Here is a 21033-nt window from a genome sequence, read left to right as displayed (position 1 = left end):
AAATTCTCATATTTGATTTGTAACATGCTAAAACGTATATCCAAATTATAAAAAGTGTGAAATAAACAACTATCAATGCATTGAGTCGAAAATATATATCAGCATTTCGTGTGTATTTTAGTCTAGACGCCATCTAATTAGCTATTGACATGACCTCCGAAGACTGCCGACGGTCACATAACCTGATGTAAGCATTAACATAAATATGAATAGATTGCGACCACGTGCAATTGGATTTTTCTAGTTCTGTTTGATTTCATGTTATAGGTTAAAACATAAGTTAATCAAGGTTTTACCTGAGTGTATAAGAATGTTTTTTGTGGATCGAATCAGTCAACGAAATGGTTCACCTTTGTGTCACTTTAAATGTTGACATTCTTTTCCTTTAATGGCTGAACACGTGCGTAACCAATTCAATCTCTAGCTAAGGGGTTAAATTGAAGGTCACATGAATATGGATTCAATGAGGTCTAATTATTCACTTGCAAGTGAATAATTCATCAGCGATGTTTCTCAGCTTATTTTGACAAAATTGAACTTAACTGGCCGCTAATAGCGAATTATTATTTCACTATTTCACATTCATTAATAATTGAAAAAAAATAAAAAATATTTTGATTTTTTTTTTTTTTTATATATCTCGTAGCTTATGCCCCTTTAAACATTAAGGTCTGAACATGAAGTTTGCCTGGTACAGACTTTCTAAATTCAAACATACAACACGAATGGTACACGTACGGACAATACATGTACGGAGAATGGACGGTGAATTTGACGATGAAAGCACGTTGTATGAGGGTGACATGGAGAATTCACTCATAACGAGTGATGAGCGTTGAACGGATGATGAACGCAAGATACAATTGTAACATACACAGTTATTAATGAGTATACAAAAACTAGACTGATTACCTGATCACATAAGACTCGGTCTAAATAAACAGTTTCGAAAATCATTCGATACCTACGCTTACACATATGCCTATACATTCAGGTAATATTTTTGTGAAGGGCCACCGCGCCGAACTACATTCATTATTCATTTTTCATTATTCAAAATTCAATAATGAATAATGAAATAGTTCATTATTCATTATTCTGCGTTTAGTAAGAACAGTTTCTTAGATTAATTTGCACTTCTCATGAGTGCAAATTGGAACCACACGTTTTTTAACGGTAGAATCATCAAATTTGGCAATAATGTACCTCTAGGGATAGGTAAAACAATACAAAAAAAATTTGGTGTAGCTCGCCTGGTTCGGCAATACGAGTGAAAACAGTGACAAAATCCTGTAGGATATTATTTTCTCCCATAGGATAAAGTCATAATCCCGTAGGATATTTTCATATCCTACAGGATATTAAAATCCTATGGGATTTATAATCCCTTAGGAGAATAAAATTATCCTATAGGATATATTTTCTCCCTTGGGACTAAAAAAATCCCTTAGGAGAAATAAAAGCATTTCCTACAGGATATTTTTTATCCTATAGGATATATATATTTAATAAAATAATCCTGTGGGATAAAAAATATCCGATAAGATTAATAAAAATCCTAAGGTATTTCATTACAGAAAAAATATCCTGTGGGATAAAAAAAATCCCAAGGGATAAAAATAAATCCTACGGAATAAAAAAATATCCTAAGGCAGAATACAAATCCTATTGGAGATTAAAGAAAATCATAAGCGAGAAAAAGATCCGACGGGAGAAAAAAAATCCTATGGGAGAAAGACCAGACTGAAGCTAGCGAACAATAACTAGCGAACAATAAGCCAGCGAACAATAAGGCGATATATCTAAAAACCGAAAAATTGCAAAAGACAGCAACGGGCGTTAAAATTTTTTATTTAAAACGCAGAAATTCCACCCAGAAACTGCAATTTACATCTATATCATGAAATAGAATTTACCACATCTGTTTATCAAACAAGCCACACCCCTTTTCAGGGTGACATTCAGTACCACAGTAAATCTGCAACTGTCAACGGATTGGTTGTAGGTGTTAGACCACAATGCACCCATTTCAATTTAGAACGTATGTATAAGTAGTCCTTCCCTGAAAAAATAGCACCTTTGATGTCTTTGTTTAATTGAACTAACAAACAAATTTGCAGAAATAAAACTTTTGGTAATAAAAAAATATATAGACCATTTTGAGCCAAAATTTACCTACCCTTGATTTATTGGCTATATAGGTCTTGTAGAGGAGAAACAGGCGCACCGGGGGGTTGGCCTATTCCATGGCTTCTAGAGAAAAAAATTGAGAAGTGTCAAGGGGTACGGCTATATAGGTCTTGTAGATGAGAAACAGGCGCATCGTTTGCGCAAGGTTTCGAGTGGCGCTATGTTCAAAAATCTGAAACTAGGGCTCGAAATTTGAAAAATTTGGAAAAAAACCGGGGGGTTGGCCTATTCCATGACTTCTAGAGAAAAATAATGAGGGGTGTCACAGGGTATCGCTATATAGGTCTTGTAGAGGAGAAACAGGCGCATCGTTTGCGCAAGGTTTCGAGTGGCGATATGTTCAAAATTCTGAAATTAGGGATCGAAATTTCAAAAAAAATGGAAAAACACCGCGAGGTTGGCCTATTCCATGGCATCTAGAGAAAAAATAATAAGGGGTGTCATGGGGTATGGCTATATAGTTCTTGTAGAGGAGAAACAGGCGCATCATTTGCGCAAGGTTTCGAGTGGCGCTATCTTCAAAAATCTGAAATTAGGGATCGAAATTTGAAAAATTTGGAAAAAGCCGGGAGATTGGCCTATTCAATGGCTTCTAGAGAAAAATAATGAGGAGTGTCACGGGGTATGGCTATATAGGTCTTGTAGAGGACAAACAGGCGCAAGGTTTCGACTGGCGCTATGTTCAAAAATCTGAAACTAGGGATCGAAATTTGAAAAAAAAATTGGAAAAAAACCGTGGGGTTGGCCTATTCCATGGTTTCTAGAGAAAAATAATGAGGGGTGTCACGGGGTATGGCTATATAGGTCTTATAGAAGAGAAACAGGTGCATCGTTTGCGCAAGGTTTCGAGTGGCGCTATGATCAAAAATCTGAAACTAGGGATCGAAATTTGAAAAAGATTTAAAAAAAACGGGATGTTGGCCTATTCCATGGTTTCTAGAGAAACAATTATGAGGGTGTCACGGGGTATGGCTTTATAGGTCTTGTAGAGAAGAAACAAGCCCATCGTTTGCGCAATGTTTCGAGTGGCGCTATGTTCAAAAATCTAAAACTAGGGATCGAAATTTGAAAAAAAATGGAAAAAAACCGCGAGGTTGGCCTATTCAATGGCATCTAGAGAAAAATAATGAGGGGTGTCACGGGGTATGGCTATATAGGTCTTGTAGAGAAGAAACATGCGCATCGTTTGCGCAATGTTTCGAGTGGCGCTATGTTCAAAAATCTAAAACTAGGGATCGAAATTTGAAAAAAATTGGAAAAAAACCGAGAGGTTGGCCTATTCCATGGCATCTAGAGAAAAATAATGAGGCGTGTCACGGGGTATGGCTATATAGGTCTTGTAGAAGAGAAACAGTCGCATCATTTGCGCAAGGTTTCGAGTGGCGCCATGTTCAAAAATCTGATACTAGGGATCGAAATTTGAATAAAAATGGAAAAAAACGGGGGGTTGGCCTATTCCATGGTTTCTAGAGAAAGATAATGAGGGTTGTCACGGGGTATGGCTATATAGGTCTTGTAGAGGAGAAACAGGCGCATCGTTTGCGCAAGGTTTCGAGTGGCGCTATGTTCAAAAATCTGAAACTAGGGATCGAAATTTGAAAAAAAAATGGAAAAAAACGGGGGGTTGGCCTATTCCATGGTTTCTAGAGAAAAATAATGAGGGTTGTCACGGGGTATGGCTATATAGGTCTTGTAGAGGAGAAACAGGCACATCGTTTGCGCAAGGTTTCGAGTGGCGCTATGTTCAAAAATCTGAAACTAGGAATCGAAATTTGAAAAACATTCGAAAAAATCCGGGGGGTTGGCCTATTACATGGCTTCTAGAGAAACAAATGAGGGGTGTCACGGGGTATGGCTATATATGTCTTGTAGAAGAGAAACAGGCGCATCGTTTGCGCAATGTTTCGAGTGGCGCTATGTTCAAAAATCTGAAACTAGGAATCGAAATTTGAAAAAAATTGGAAAAAAACCGCGAGGTTGGCCTATTCCTTGGCTTCTAGAGAAAAATAATGAGGGGTGTCACGGGGTATGGCTATATAGGTCTTATAGAAGAGAAACAGGTGCATCGTTTGCGCAAGGTTTCGAGTGGTGCTATGATCAAAAATCTGAAACTAGGGATCGAAATTTGAAAAAAAAAATTTTAAAAACCGGGAGGTTGGCCTATTCCATGGCTTCTAGAGAAAAAATTATGAGGGGTGTCACGGGGTATGGCTATAATAATAATATCTTTATTTAGAGAGAGTAACTCATTTGAATTATACCAATTTTCAATAAGGCTCTCTTAATACAATAATAATTACATTAAAAATAAACAATACATATTCAATAATAATGATAAATAAAGATGTAATACAATTTAAATACAATAAACAATTATTATATATGGCATTACAGTACAAATATCATGGTAATGTTAAAAGTACATAGATTTGTAGTTATGTTTAAAATAATACTGTGTTTGATTTTTTAATTGAATTAGGAAGAGCATTCCATAATTTTGGTCCATTGTACGAGAAACTAAACTTATACAACTCTGTATTTGGTTTTGGAATTATAAAATTATCTGAGGACGAAAATCTCGTATTGTATTTTTGGTTTGCAGAAGTTGATAAAATAAGACTGGACATATATTCTGGAGCTAAGTCATGTTTTGCCTTATACATTAGTAATGATTTATGATAATGTATTCTTTGTGTAATCGGCACAATGTTACATTCGTGAAATAATTCGCTTGAAGGTTTGGTGTAATCATGTTCGTCTAAAATTATTCTTGCTGCCCTCTTTTGCAGTTTTAGTAAACTATCTAATAGAAAGTTATTACAGTTTGCCCATATTGAACAACAATAATCTAAGTGAGGTAAAACGTAAGCGTTATAGAACATTTGTCTAGCTTTGTGATTTAAATATTTCTTTATCCTTTTTAGTAAAGCTAATGAAGAGTTAAACCCTTTTTATGATATAATCAATATGAGAAGACCAGGATAGAGATGCATCAACAAAAATACCTAGAACTTTTTCACATGTACTTTCTTTAATTTGTTGTCCATTCATAGCAATATTAATGTTTTCATTTGATGTAACTGAAAGCTTCTGTTTAGAGCCAATACATATAGCCTTCGTTTTAGATACATTTACAGCCATTTTATTGTCATCACACCAGCGAAAAATATCTTGTAAAACCGTATTAAGTTTATGACTGATACAACTTTTATTTTGTCCAATGACTGATATGGTGCTATCATCAGCAAATAAATCGGTGTTATGATTAGGATTAGACAAAGGAAGATCATTTATAAAAATTAAAAACAACACAGGTCCTAAAACGGATCCTTGAGGTACACCGGTTTTTTTGTTTTTGTAAGTCTAAAAATGTATTTGTAATAGATACCATCTGATATCTGTCAGCCAAATATGATGTAAACCATCGTAGCGAAGTATAAGCAAATTTGTATTTGTTTAATTTTTCAATAAGCAGTTCATGATTGAGAAGATCAAAGGCTTTTGCTAGATCTAGAAACACTGCCCCAACAAGATCGCCATCATCAATGGCTTTAAGCCATTTATCCAATAAAGCTGTTAACGCAGTTTGACAAGACTGGTTTGCGCGAAAGCCTGACTGCATTCTATACAACAAGTGGTATTTATTAAGATACTTTACTAAGTGTGTTTTGAACCTTTGTTTTTTATAAACTGGTATGACTTTTGCCAGTTTGAATGAAGATGGAAAAATACATTTTTTAATACTTAAGTTAAAAATATAACAAAGTGGTAGTGAAATAGCATGAGAAGAAATCTTTAAAAATGGCTATATAGGTCTTGTAGAGAAGAAACATGCGCATCGTTTGCGCAATGTTTCGAGTGGCGCTATGTTCAAAAATCTGAAACTAGGGATCGAAATTTGAAAAAAAATTGGAAAAAAACCGCGAGGTTGGCCTATTCCATGGCATCTAGAGAAAAATAATGAGGGGTGTCACGGGGTATAGCTATATAGGTCTTGTAGAAGAAAAACAGTCGAGTCATTTGCGCAAGGTTTCGAGTGGCGCTATGTTCAAAAATCTAAACTAGGGATCGAAATTTGAAAAAAATTGGAAAAAACCGGGAGATTGGCCTATTCCTTGGCTTCTAGAGAAAAAAAAATGAGAGGTGTCACGGGGTATGGCAATATAGGTCTTGAAGAGGACAAGCAGGCGCATAATTTGCGCAAGATTTCGAGTGGCGCTATGTTCAAAAATCTGAAACGAGGAATCGAAATTTAAAAAAAATGTGGAAAAAAACCGGAGGGTTCGCCTATTACATGGCTACCAAAGAAAAATAATGAAGAGTGTCACGGGGTATGGCTATATAGGTCTTGTAGAGGAGAAACAGGCGCATCGTTTGCGCAATGTTTCGAGTGGAACTATGTTAAAAAATCTGAAACTAGGGATCGAAAATCTAAAAAAATTGGAAAAAAACCGCGAGGTTGGCCTATTCCATGGCATCTAAAGAAAAAATATTGAGGGGTGTCACGGGGTATGGCTATATAGGTCTTGTAGAAGAGAAACAGTCGCATCATTTGCACAGGTTGCGAGTGGAACTATGTTAAAAAATCTGAAACTAGGGATCGAAATTTGAAAAAAATTGGAAAAAACCGATAGATTGGCCTATTCAATGGCTTCTAGAGAAAAATAATTAGGAGTGTCACGGGGTATACCTATGCAGGTCTTGTAGAAGAGAAACAGGCCAATAATTTGCGCAAGGTTTCGACTGGCGCTATGTTCAAAAATCTGAAACGAGGGATCGAAATTTGAAAAAAATTGGAAAAAACCGGGGGGTAGGCTTATTCCATGGTTTCTAGAGAAAAAATAATGAGATGTGTCGCGGCGTATGGCTATATAAGTCTTAAAGAGGACAAACAGGCGCATCGTTTGCGCAAGGTTTCGAGTGGCGCTATGATCAAAAGTCTGAAACCAGTGATCGAAATTTGAAAAAAATTGGAAAAAAAACCGGGAGGTTGGATTATTACATGGCTTCTAGAGAAAAATAAAGAGGGGTGTCACGGGGTATGGCTTTATATGTCTTGTAGAGGAGAAACAGTCGCATCATTTGCGCAAGTTTGCGAGTGGCGCTATGTTCAAAAATCTGAAACAAGGGATTGAAATTTGAAAAAAAATGGAAAAAACCGGGAGATTGGCCTATTCAATGGCTTCTAGAGAAAAATAATTAGGAGTGTCACGGGGTTTGCCTATAGAGGTCTTGTAGAAGAGAAACAGGCGCATAATTTGCGCAAGGTTTCGACTGGCGCTATGTTCAAAAATCTGAAACTAGGGATCGAAATTTGAAAAAAATTGGAAGAAAACCGCGAGGTTGGCCTATTCCATGGCATCTAGAGAAAAATAATGAGGAGTGTCACGGGGTATGGCTATATAGGTCTTGTAGAAGAGAAAGAGGTGCATTATTTGCGCAAGTTTGCGAGTGGCGCTATGTTCAAAAATCTGAAACGAGGGATCGAAATTTGAAACGATTTTGAAAAAAACTGGGGGGTAGGCCTATTCCATGGTTTCTAGAGAAAAATAATGAGGGGTGTCACGGGGTATGGCTATATAGATCTTATAGAAGACAAACAGGCGCATTGCTTACGCAAGGTTTAGAGTGGTACTATGTTCAAAAATCTTAAACTAGGGCTCGAAATTTGAAACATTTGGAAAAATACCGGGGGGTTGGCCTATTCCATGGCCTCTAGAGAAAAATAATGAGGAGTGTAACGGGGTTTTGCCTTATAGGTCTTGTAGTGGAGAAACAGGCGCATAATTGGCGCAAGGTTTCGACTGGCGCTATGCTCAAAAATCTGAAACTAGGGATCGAAATTTGAAAAAATTTGGAAAAAAACCGTGGTGTTGGCCTATTCCATGGTTTCTAGAGAAAAATAATGAGGGGTGTCACGGGGTATGGCTATATAGGTCTTATAGAAGAGAAACAGGTGCATCGTTTGCGCAAGGTTTCGAGTGGCGCTATGATCAAAAATCTGAAACAAGGGATCAAAATTTGAAAAAAAATTGGAAAAAAACCGGGAGGTTGGCCTATTCCATGGCTTCTTGAGAAAAATAATGAGGGGTGTCATGGGGTATGGCTATATATTTCTTGAAGAAGAGAAACAGGCGCATCCTTTGCGCAAGGTTTTGAGTGGCGCTATGTTCAAAAATCTGAAACTAGGTAACGAAATTGAAAAATTTGGAAAAAATACCGGGGGGTGGGCTAATTCCATGGCGTCTAGAGAAAAATAATGGGGATTGTCGCGGGGTATGGCTTTATAGGTCTTGTAGAGGAGAAACAGGCACATCGTTTGCGCAAAGTTTCGTGTGATGCTATGTTCAAAAATCTGAAATTAGGGATCGAAATTTGAAAAATTTGTAAAAAATACCGGGGGATTGGCCTGTTCCATGGCGTCTAGAGAAAAATAATGGGCGTTGTCGCGGGGTATTGCTATATAGGTCTTGTAGAGGAGAAATAGGCACATCGTTTGCGCAAGGTTTCGAGTGGATCTATGTTCAAAAATCTGAAACTAGGGCTCGAAATTTGAAAAATTTGGGAAAAAACCGGGGGGGGGGGGTTGGCCTATTCAATGGCTTCTAGAGAAAAATAATGAGGGGTGTCACGGGGTATGGCTATATAGGTCTTGTAGAGGACAAACAGGCGCATCGTTTGCTCACTGTTTCGAGTGGCGCTATGTTCAATAATCTGAAACTAGGGATCGAAATTTGAAAAATTTGGAAAAATACCGGGGGATTGGCCTATTCAATGGTCTCTAGACAAAAATAATAAGGAGTGTCACGGGGTATGGCTTTATAGGTCTTTTAGAGGAGAAACAGGCACATCGTTTGCACAAGGTTTCGAGTGGCGTTATGTTCAAAAATTTGAAACTAGGGCTCGAAATTTGAAACATTTGGAAAAATACTGGGAGGTTGGCCTATTCTATGTTTTCTAGAGAAAAATAATGAGAGGTGTCACGGGGTATGGCTATACAGGTCTTGTAGAGGAGAAACAGGCGCATCGTTTGCGCAAGATTTAGAGTGGCGCTATGTTCAAAAATCTGAAACTAGGGATCGAATTTGAAAAATTTGAAAAAAATGGCGGGTTGGTCTATTCCATGGCTTCTAGAGAAAAATAATGAGGGGAGTCGTGGGGTATGGCTATATAGGTCTTGTAGAAGAGAAACAGGCACATCGTTTGCGCAAGGTTTCGAGTGGCGCTATGTTCAAAAATCTGAAACTAGGGATCGAAATTTTAAAAAATTAGAGAAAACCCGGGGGGTTGGCCTATTCCATGGCTTCTAGAGAAAAATAATGAGGGGTGTCGCGGGGTATGGCTTTTAAGGTCTTGTAGAAGAGAAACAGGCGCATCGTTTGCGTAAGGTTTCGAGTGTAGCTATATTCAAAAATCTGAAATTAGGGATCGAAATTTGAAAAAATTGGAGAAAAACCGGGGAGTTGGCCTATTCCATGGCTTCTAGAGAAAAATAATGAGGGGTGTCACAGGGTATGGATATATAGGTCTTGTAGTGGAGAAACAGGCGCATCATTTGCACAAGGTTTCGAGTGGTGCTATGTTCAAAAATCTGAAATTAGGGATAAAAATTTGGAAAAAAAACAGGGGGTTGGCCTATTCCATGGCTTCTAGAGAAAAATAATGAATGGTGTCACGGGGTATAGCTATATAGGTCTTGTAGAGGAGAAACAGACGCATCGTTTGCTCAAGGTTTCGAGTGGCGCTATGTTTAAAAATCTGAAACTAGGGCTCGAAATTTGAAACATTTGGAAAAATACTGGGAGATTGGCCTATTCTATGTTTTCTAGAGAAAAATAATGAGGAATGTCACCAGGTATGGCTATATAGGTCTTGTAGAGGAGAAACAGGCGCATCGTTTGCGCAAATTTTGAGTGGCGCTATGTTCAAAAATCTGAAACTGTGGATCGAAATTTGAAAAATTTGAAAAATTACCGGGGGCTGACCTATTTCATGGCCTCTAGAGAAAAATAATGAGGGGTGTCACGGGGTATGGCTATATAGGTCTTGTAGAGGAGAAACAGGCACATCGTTTGCGCAAGGTTTCGAGTGGCGCTATGTTCAAAAATCAGAAACTAGGGATCTAAATTTGAAAAATTTGGAAAAATACTGGGAGGTTGGCCTATTCCATGGCTTCTAGAGAAAAATAATGAAGGGTGTCACGGGGTATGGCTATATAGGTCTCGTAGAGGAGAAACAGGCGCATCGTTATCGCAATGTTTCGAGTGGCGCTATGTTAAAAAATCAGAAACTAGGGCCCGAAATTTGAAAAATTTGGAAAAATACCGGGGAGTTGGCCTATTCTATGACCTCTAGAGAAAAATAATGAGGGGTGTCTCGGGGTATGGCTTTATAGGACTTGGAGAGGAGAAACATGTACATCGTTTGCGCAAGGTTTCGAGTGGCGCTATGTTAAAAAATCTGAAACTTTGGCTCGAAATTTGGAAAATTTGGAAAAAAAACGGGGGGTTGGCCTGTTCCATGGCCTCTAGAGAAAAATAATGAGGGGTGTCATGGGGTATGGCTATATAGGTCTTGTAGAAGAGAAACAGGCACATCGTTTGCGCAAGGTTTCGAGTGGAGCTATGTTCAAAAATTTGAAACTAGGGATCGAAATTTGAAAAATTTGGAAAAATACCGGGAGGTTGGCCTATTCCATGGCTTCTAGAGTAAAATAATGAGGGGTGTCACGGGGTATGGCTATATAGGTCTTGTAGAGGAGAAACACGCGCATCGTCGCGCAAGGTTTCGAGTTGCGCTATGTTCAAAAATCTGAAACTATGGATCGAAATTTGAAAAATTTGGAAAAATACCGGGAGGTTGGCCTATTCCATGGCTTCTAGAGTAAAATAATGAGGGGTGTCACGGGGTATGGCTATATAGGTCTTGTAGAGGAGAAACAGGCACATCGTTTGCGCAAGGTTTCGAGTGGATCTATGTTTAAAAATCTGAAACTAGGGCTCGAAATTTGAAAAATTTGGAAAAAAACCGTGGGTTGGCCTATTCGATGGCTTCTAGAGAAAAATATTGAGGGGTGTCACGGGGTATGGCTATATAGGTCTTGCAGAGGAGAAACAGGCACATCGTTTGCGCAAGGTTTCGAGTGGCGCTATGTTCAAAAATTAAAAAATCTAGGGCTCGAAATTTGAAAAATTTGGAAAAATACTGGGAGGTTGGCCTATTCAATGGCTTCTAGAAAAAAATAATGAGGGATGTCACGGGGTATGGCTACATAGGTCTTGTAGAGGAGAAACAGGCGCATCGTTTGCTTAAGGTTTCGAGTGGCGCTATGTTCAATAATCTGAAACTAGGGATCGAAATTTGAACAATTTGGAAAAATACCGGGGGGTTGGTCTATTCAATGGCCTCTAGACAAAAATAATGAGGGGTGTCACGGGGTATGGCTATATAGGTCTTTTAGAGGAGAAACAGGCACATCGTTTGCGCAAGGTTTCGAGTGGCGTTATGCTAAAAAATTTGAAACTAGGGCTCGAAATTTGAAACATTTGGAAAAATACTGGGAGGTTGGCCTATTCTATGTTTGCTAGAGAAAAATAATTAGAGGTGTCACGGGGTATGGCTATAAAGGTCTTGTAGAGGAGAAACAGGCGCATCGTTTGGGCAAGATTTCGAGTGGCGCTATGTTCAAAAGTCTGAAACTAGGGCTCAAAATTTGAAAAATTTGAAAAAATTAGGGGGTTGGTCTATTCCATGGCTTCTAGAGAAAAATAATGAGGGGTCACGCGGGGTATAGCTATATAGGTCTTGTAGAAGAGAAACAGACGCATCGTTAGCGCAAGGTTTCGAGTGGCGCTATGTTCAAAAATCTGAAACTAGGGATCGAAATTTGAAAAAAATTAGAGAAAACCCGGGGGGTTGGCCTATTCCATGGCTTCTAGAGAAAAATAATGAGGGATGTCGCGGGGTATGGCTATATAGGTCTTGTAGAGGAGAAACAGGCGCATCGTTTGCGCAAGATTTCGAGTGGCGCTATGTTCAAAAATCTGAAACTAGGGCTCGAAATTTGAAAAATTTGAAAAAAATGGGGGGTTGGTCTATTCCATGGCTTCTAGAAAAAAATAATGAGGGGTGTCGCGGGGTATGGCTATATTGGTCTTGTAGAAGAGAAACAGGCGCATCGTTTGCGCAAGGTTTCGAGTGGCGCTATGTTCAAAAATCTGAAACTTTGGCTCGAAATTTGAAAAATTTGGAAAAAAATGGGGGGGTTGGCCTATTCCATGGCCTCTAGAGAAAAATAATGAGTGGTGTCACGGGGTATGGCTATATAGGTCTTGTAGAGGAGAAACAGGCACAGCGTTTGCGCAAGGTTTCAAGTGGAGCTATGTTCAAAAATTTGAAACTAGGGACCGAAATTTGAAAAATTTGGAAAAATACCGGGAGGTTGGCCTATTCCATGGCGTCTAGAGAAAAAAAATGAGGGGTGTCACGGGGTATGGTTATATAGGTCTTGAAGAGGAGAAACACGCACATCGTTTGCGCAAGGTTTCGAGTGGCGCTATGTTAAAAAATTAGAAACTAGGGCTCGAAATTTGAAAAAAAATTGGAAAAAAAACCGGGAGGTTGGCCTATTCCATGGTTTCTAGAGAAAAATAATGAGGGGTGTCACGGGGTATTGCTATATAGGTCTTGTAGAGGAGAAACAGGTGCATCGTTTGCGCAAGGTTTCGAGTGGCGCTATGTTCAATAATCTGACACTAGGGATAAAAATTTGGAAAAAAACTGGGAGGTTGGCCTATTCCATGGTTTCTTGAGAAAAATAATGAGGGGTGTCACGGGGTATGGCTATATAGGTCTTGTAGAGGAGAAACAGGCGCATCGTTATCGCAATGTTTCGAGTGGCGCTATGTTCAAAAATCTGAAACTAGGGCCCGAAATTTGAAAAATTTGGAAAAATTACGGTAGTTGGCCTATTCTATGACCTCTAGAGAAAAATAATCAGCGGTGTCACGGGGTATGGCTTCAAAGGTCTTTGAGAGGAGAAACAGGTACATCGTTTGCGGAAAGTTTCGAGTGGCGCTATGTTCAAAAATCTAAAACTAGGGATCGAAATTTGAAAAATTTGGAAAAATACCGGGAGGTTGGCCTATCCCATGGCTTCTAGAGTAAAATAATGAGGGGTGTCACGGGGTATGGCTATATAGGTCTTGTAGAGGAGAAACAGGTACATCGTTTGCGGAAGGTTTCGAGTGGCGCTATGTTCAAAAATCTGAAACTAGGACTCGAAATTTGAAAAATTTGGAAAAATATTGGGAGGTTGGCCTATTCCATGGTTTCTAGAAAGAAATAATGAGGGGTGTCACGGGGTATGTTTATAAAGGTCTTGTAGAGGAGAACCAGGCGCATCGTTTCGAGTGGCGCTATGTACGAAAATCTGAAACTAGCAGGGATCGAAATTTGAAAAAAAAATGGAAAAAAAACCGGGAGGTTGGCCTATTCCATGGCTTCTAGAGAAAAATAATGAGGAATGTCACCGGAAATGGCTATATAGGTCTTGTCGAGAAGAAACAGGCGCATCATTGGCGCAAGTTCCGAGTGGCGCTATGTTCAAAAATCTGAAACTATCGATCGAAATTTGAAAAATTTGGAAAATTACCGGGGGGTTGGCCTATTCCATGGCCTCTAGAGAAAAAAAATGAGGGGTATGGCTATATAGGTCTTGTAGAGGAGAAACAGGCACATCGTTTGCGCAAGGTTTCAAGTGGCGCTATGTTCAAAAATCAGAAACTAGGGCTCGAAATTTGAAAAATTTGGAAAAATACTGGGAGGTTGGCCTATTCCATGGTTTCTAGAGAAAAATAATGAGGGGTGTCACGGGGTATGTTTATATAGGTCTTGTAGAGGAGAAACAAGTGCACCGTTTGCGCAAGGTTTTGAGTGGCGCTATGTTCATAAATCTGAAACTAGGGATCAAAATTTGAAAAATTTGGAAAAATACTGGGATGTTGGCCTATTTCATGGCTTCTAGAGAAAAATAATGAGGGGTGTCAGAGGGTATGGCTATAAAGGTCTTGTAGAGGAGAAACAGGCGCATCGTTTGCGCAAGGTTTCGAGTGGCGCTATGTTCAAAAATTTGAAACTAGGGCTCGAAATTTGAAAAATTTGGAAAAATACCGTGGGGTTGGCCTATTCCATGGCCTATAGAGAAAAATAATGAGGGTGTCACGGAGTATGGCTATATAGGTCTTGTAGAGGAGAAACAGGCACATCGTTTGCGCAAGGTTTCGAGTGGCGCTATGTTCAAAAATCTGAAACTAGGGCTCGAAATTGGAAGAAATTGGAAAAAAACCGGGGGTTAGCCTATTCCATGGCTTCTAGAAAAAAAATAATGAGGGATGTCACGGGGTATGGCTATATAGGTCTTGTAGAGGAGAAACAGGCGCATCGTTTGCGCAAGGTTTTGAGTGGCGCTATGTTCAAAAATCTGAAACTAGGGATCGAAATTTGAAAAATTTGGAAAAATACTGGGATGTTGGCCTGTTCCATGGCTTGTAGAGAAAAATAATGAGGGGTGACGGGGTATGGCTATATAGGTCTTGTAGAGGAGAAACAGGCGCATCGTTTGTGCAAGTTTTCGAGTGGCGCTATGTTCAAAAATTTGAAACTAGGGCTCGAAATTTGAAAAATTTGGAAAAAAACCAGGGGTTTGGCCTATTCCATGGCCTCTAGAAAAAAATAATGAGGAGTGTCACGGGGTATGGCTATATAGATCTTGTAGAGGAGAAAAAGGCACATCGTTTGCGCAAGGTTTCGAGTGGCGCTATGTTCAAAAATTTGAAACTAGGGATCGAATTTGGAAAACAATTGAAAAAAACCGAGAGGTTGGCCTATTCTATGGCTTCTAAAGAAAAATAATGAGGGGTGTCACGGGGTATTATTATATAGGTCTTGTAGAGGACAAACAGGTTCATCGTTTGCGCAAAGTTTCGAGTGGCGCTATGTTTTATTACACCTAAAGGAACTAAACTTTAGCGTTGAATAAAGCCAACTCAAATGTCACACGAGAACGTAAAAACCGTGAAAAAGACATATCAGAGTGAGCAAAGACTAATTGTAAGAATTTCTGGTATATGAAAAGTCGAAATTAAAATCCCCCATTCGAATTACATGATAAAAGAGCTGTTAAAACGTGTATTGTAAGTACTGATAAAGAGAAGGCTGGATCCATGCTGAATGTTTTTCAAGGGTATTTCGAAAGAAAAAAAATGATAAAGATTAAACTTTTTTGAAAGAATTTAGTGCGAAGAAACTTCTAGCAATGAAACTTTTAAACAAAAGAAAAATGATCAAATTATTGAAAAACTTGAATACGTTGAGAAAACTCACCAGGTGCTGACCAAGTACAACCTAAAGTTCTATAGACATTTACAGACTTAATTGACACTCTACTTTGTATTATTTGCATCAGAGATTTTGTACCAGTATGTAAAAAAAAATGGCCAAGATTACTGCGTTGTTTAAAAGGGGAGATAAAAAGCTATCGTAAAACTACGTTACAGACCAGTTATTTTACCAGCATCATATGATAGATCATGGAAAGGTTAATGAAAAAGACAGTTGTAGACAATGACATGATACGGCCTATTAAGCGATTATTCATTCGAATATCGCAAGAAAGCCATTTCAGCCGATGATAACAATCCAAACGCAACATCCTTGAAGACGATATAAGTACCCTCATCCACGTGCGGGGGCATTATCTGATTTAAATGGATAATTATACACAGGTGCATAATATTTTCCCCCAACACACCCTCGTCAACGTTGGAACTCGAGCGAGGAGTGAATGATTAGAAGTATTCGACTTACCCAACGAACCACGAACGGATCTAGAGACATATTGGACGTGTTGGTTTAAGGACATCCCGACAAAGATGTACTTTGATTCTTATGGACGTAAGACCGAACGGTGGCATATAGATGTTAATGTCTGTGTCATTTTGATCTCTTGTGGAGAGTTGTCTCATTAGTAATCAAACCACATCTTCTTATCTTTATATTTAAACCTTCTTAAGAAGATGATTGAGTACCTACGATGCGCGATCAGATACAACACAGATGAAATACAGATAAGAGGAAAGATGGTATGATGGCACCTTTACTGAAATTTGTCGGAATGTCAAATGTTTGATGAAGTGGTGTTCTCGTTGCTGCTATAGATAAATCAAACATGGTAAACTAATTTGGATTCTATGGATAGGGAGGGATGATCATGGATAGTTTCTGCGAAGACTGGAACATGAACGACAACCGTATCATCATTCTGAAAGCTCCGAGGGGCAGTTCGGATGCTGTAATGAAATGGTGAGTCATTCAAAACGTAAAAGACAGCACGTATGAAACCTAGTGCGACCAGATTAAAACGGATATAAAATGGATGAAGATAGAATATGATGCAGCAATCAAAGAACATGAGAAAAAAATAATGGACAAGGTGGGCCAGTGTGAATGTGTTTTCTGCCAATGGGGGGAGACTAACACAAACTTAAATATGCAGAACCATTTGATTCGTGAACTTCACGAAAATAAGATGGCAGAGGACCCGGTGACGAATGGTTGGTAAGCAAAGAATTAGGAAGAACAAGAAAGAGAAATTCGATAGATTAACGGAGAGAGATGTGTTAAAATTAACTAGAGTAGATATCGAAAGCCTAAATATTAAGGTCCATACGTTGCATCATAGTCAGACCATTAAACCCATTGGTTACTAGTAACCTTTACATTCTCGTGACTTTTACAGTCTTGGCGAATCGTCAAGAATATAAAGCTTCCTGAGAGGTTGTGACTCCATGTCTAATTGTTTGATCCAAGAATTAGATGACTCAGATTACCTCTTCATTTCACAAACAGATCATTTACATCACTCCGTTTTCGCTTTCACAATACCTTATCGACGAGGTCTTCTGTATCTCCTCATCGTCATTGTCAGCATACAAGTTAGAGTACACCTTTGTTTTCATGTTCCTTATGACTTGCGGCCACAGGAGTCATTTTGATCGATCTTTGTTTGGTGGTGTTTTTGTTGGTGAACGAAGTATTTGAACATTTTCTCCTTCATTGTGCGGTTCCAGCGGTCTACAACACTTGACTTTCCTCCATTCTGGCGGGATCGGTAGAGTAGACATCAACGTCGTGTTTTGGCATAACACCTTGACCTCTTTGATGTAGAATATGGTAACCTTGGCCGTCCGTAGTTTCATGAGAATGCGAGACTTAAAACGGTGACCTATAGCTGTTAATTTCTATGACATTTGGTTTCTTGTGAAGAGTTGTCTCATTGGCAATCATACATCTTCTTTTTTATATTAAATACCGTTAAAAAAGCAACCTTGATCGTCACACCTTTTTTGGTCTTGGGCGATACTAGGCAGCCATATTTGGAGAAAACATTAATGATGCTAAGAATAAACGTGAATTCTTTGTTCTTTTAAGAGAAATCAGTAGTCTAAGTTTCACCTAAACCCACAACGATCACGCATCGTTTCTCGAATTTACGTCGAAATGTTTTGTGTAACTCTTCCACTAATTCATCTGTCCAACGAACTTTTCTATTGTGACGCCCCGACCAAATTGTACTTTGGTGAAGATGAGGGGTCAAACAATGCCGCGTTCCATCGTCTTTCTCATTATTGGATTATTGCTAGTGTCCAGTTAACAATGCATGTTCTTGTCACTGACATAGTTGCGAGTTGTTGTATCCTTATGTTGAGCATCGACAGCTCGTTTACACAGCTCGGTTCCACGTGGGTGACAAGGTTCGAATCACAAAAAAGAGAGGTACATTTCAGAAGGAATACACACCTTTCGGTGGACCAAAGAAGTGTATAAACAGCAGAGATCATGACGATACGCAGCTTGAGCGACTCGTTGATAGGTATGGACCAAGGTTTTGGGGTTCTACCTGTATGTAATCGTTTATTCAGCTTTGTACCAGATCCAGTGAAGTTGTGCCCAAAACGATGCATTTCCACCGGGAAGTTGTTATTCAGTTTGTTTATGAAACATCCACTGGTAGTACTCATGAAGTAGAATTTCCTCGATCCACCCCTCCGTCGTCGCCCGTTGTTAGTTGTAAATTCGAAGCGACTGTTTGTCTCTGTATTCCTCTTACACCTCAGACTGCCGTAAGACGACGCTGCTAAACAACCTACTCCTCCGGTCGGGGTGTTTAGGTAGCACTCCATAGTTAGAAAAAAACACTAAAATTGAACCACAAAATGTTTTATCATCTTCTATTCCTGGCTTTCTAGTACATTAACCTAACTGTTTGTGTTATACATGTGCATATGTATGTTATCAGTATCTTGCATAGATTTGATTTTTAAAAGTTAAAATGGTGAAATATAATTCCTTTTTTGTGTATCCATGGCAACATTCTGCATTTATTTACCATAAAATATTGCAAAAAGGGGGAAAAAATGTCACATATTCCCCCAAAATTTGGTTCAAACTAGAATTTCAATGCCTTTCAGTGATACCTTTTCAGAAACTGTTGATATAAATCTACCAATTGATCAAATAAAAAATGGGTGTCTTTCGCCTCATTTTTTCGTAAAATTTAATTGCAAAGTTCGTGCGACAAAAAGTTGGAAAAAAACATTACAATAATTGCCGCACCAATATTTGGTATGGATATGAAAATACGGACTGTCATACAGAAAACAGCCCATATTACATACATTACATAATCTTGATGTTCCTATAAACCCACTATGAAGGCTATTTTAATCTTCAGCTATCCAAAAATGAATTTTATTCTACACTAGCTATCATATTTGAAAAATCCACAGGGGCCAAAATGCGAAACTACACACCTAACTGTGGAGTACCTTAATATCAATTTTTTTTCCCTGCCTCAAATTCAAATTCATTTTCTGTGTTCTACTAGCTGTAACGATTAAAATGGTACCATAGTTTTTAAAATTGGTTCAGTAATAAAGATTTTATGAAGGTTAGCATTTGATGTTAAAATGCGACAAAAAGTCATTTAAAAAAAAATGCCTGATCAAAGTGTAAAACCTCAAGCCTGTCACATTTTTGGGGTAAATTTCTAAAACTTTTCTCTTTTTTCTTTTTAAAATCATAAGATAACCTTTAAAGAAGAAAAATTGTACAATTGTTAGGTATTTGAAAGCATTTATAGGTCAATTTTGCTGTAAATAGCATACCCAACCTTGTTTTAGAAACTCTCAAGCAGGGTATAAATATCTAACAGTACTGGCATCATTAAATTTTATTCATGCCAAATTATTATATAAAATCCTGCTAAAAATGTTTATTTGACTTATTCGCATTAAAAAATATAAAGCGATATATTCTGAGGCTATCATATAAAGCGCAATCTTTGGTTACAAGGGCGAAACTAATGGAGTACAAATTTAAGACAGAAACATGTCTTAGTGTCAAAATGTGTATATTTGGTTGCTAAGGACAGTAAACAATAAAATTAACATGTATTTCAATCCTAGCAACTTTTTTCCCTTCAGAACTACATTAAGAACCTAACAGACTAAAGATTTGTGGTTTAATTTATCTTAAAAAGTGCATTTCTGTGCTTTCTGATGTGCCATAAGGAAGCACTCCACAGATTTGATTTTTAAAAGTTAAAATGGTGAAATGTAATTCCTTTTTTGTGTATCCATGGCAACATTCTGCATTTATTTACCATAAAATATTGCAAAAAGGGGGGGTAAAAATGTCACATATTCCCCGAAAATTTGGTTCAAACTAAATAATCTAAATGAGGAAAAACGTAAGAGTTATAAAACATTTGTCTAGCTTTGTGATTCAAGTATTTCTTTATCCTTTTTAGTAAAGCTAAAGAAGAGTTGACTTTTTTATTATATAATCATTATGAGAAGACCAAGAGAGAGATGCATCAACAAAAATACCTAGAACCATAAACAATTTTACCCCGTCACATTTGCTCTAAAAAGATTTAGTTTTTGAGATATAAGCCAAAAACTGCATTTGACCCTTATGTTCTATTTTTAGCCATGGCGGCCATGTTTGTCGATAGATACAAACTTCGGATACAATTTATAAACAAGATACCCTAAGGAACATTTAGTTAGAGTTTGAAGGTAATTGGCCTAATAGTTTCAGAGGAGAAGATTTTTAAATGTTAGCAAACTTGATGAACAAATTGTTGAAATTGTCTTTAAAGGGCAATAACTCCTTAAGAGGTCAATTGACAATTATGGTCATATTAACTTTTTTGTAGATCTTACTTTGCTGAACATTATTGCTGCTTACAGTTTATATATATCTATGATAATATTCAAAATAATAACAAAAAACTGCAAAATGTTGTTAAAACTACCATTTCGGGGGCAGCAACCCAACAATGGGTTGTTCGATTCGTCTGAAAATTTCAGAGCTGATAGATCTTGACCAACTTAACAATTTTACCCCATGTCAGATTTGCTCTAAAAGCTTTAGTTTTTGAGATACAAGCCAAAAACTGCATTTGACCCCTATGTTCTATTTTTATCTATGGCGGCCATTTTTGTCGATGGATCAAAACTTCGGATACAATTTATAAACTAGATACCCTATAAAACATTTAGTTAAAGTTTGAAGGTATTTGGCTCAGTAGTTTCAGAGGAGAAGATTTTTGAAATAGTTTACGACGACAGACGACGACGACAGACGACGACGACAGACGACGACGGACGACGACGGACGCCAAGTGATGGCATAAGCTCACATGGGGCCCTTCGGGCCCCGGTGAGCTAAAAAGTGTTTGTAAACATTAATTTCTGGACCGATGACCGGTCTAGCTAT

At 38.1% G+C, this 21033-nt stretch overlaps 1 long non-coding RNA gene across 4 annotated transcripts; it reads left to right on the top strand.

Annotated features, from left to right (window-relative positions):
- The first annotated feature begins 2291 nt into the window (after positions 1-2291).
- Positions 2292-11205, top strand: LOC127700290 (uncharacterized). 4 transcript variants are annotated; one of them, XR_007981530.1, is made up of 3 exons: positions 2292-2511; positions 8343-8379; positions 11188-11205. It is a non-coding gene; the product is annotated as an uncharacterized LOC127700290 (long non-coding RNA). The 4 variants fall into 4 exon arrangements; XR_007981529.1 differs by lacking the exon at positions 11188-11205 and adding an exon at positions 9959-9973; XR_007981528.1 differs by lacking the exon at positions 11188-11205 and adding an exon at positions 8733-8750.
- The last annotated feature ends 9828 nt before the right edge of the window (positions 11206-21033 follow it).

This window comes from Mytilus californianus, unplaced genomic scaffold, assembly GCF_021869535.1.
Source record: "Mytilus californianus isolate M0D057914Y unplaced genomic scaffold, xbMytCali1.0.p SCAF_5, whole genome shotgun sequence".
NCBI lineage: Eukaryota > Metazoa > Mollusca > Bivalvia > Mytilida > Mytilidae > Mytilus > Mytilus californianus.
Note: the sequence above shows the minus strand (reverse complement) of the source record. Positions and strands in the feature narration are given on the sequence as shown.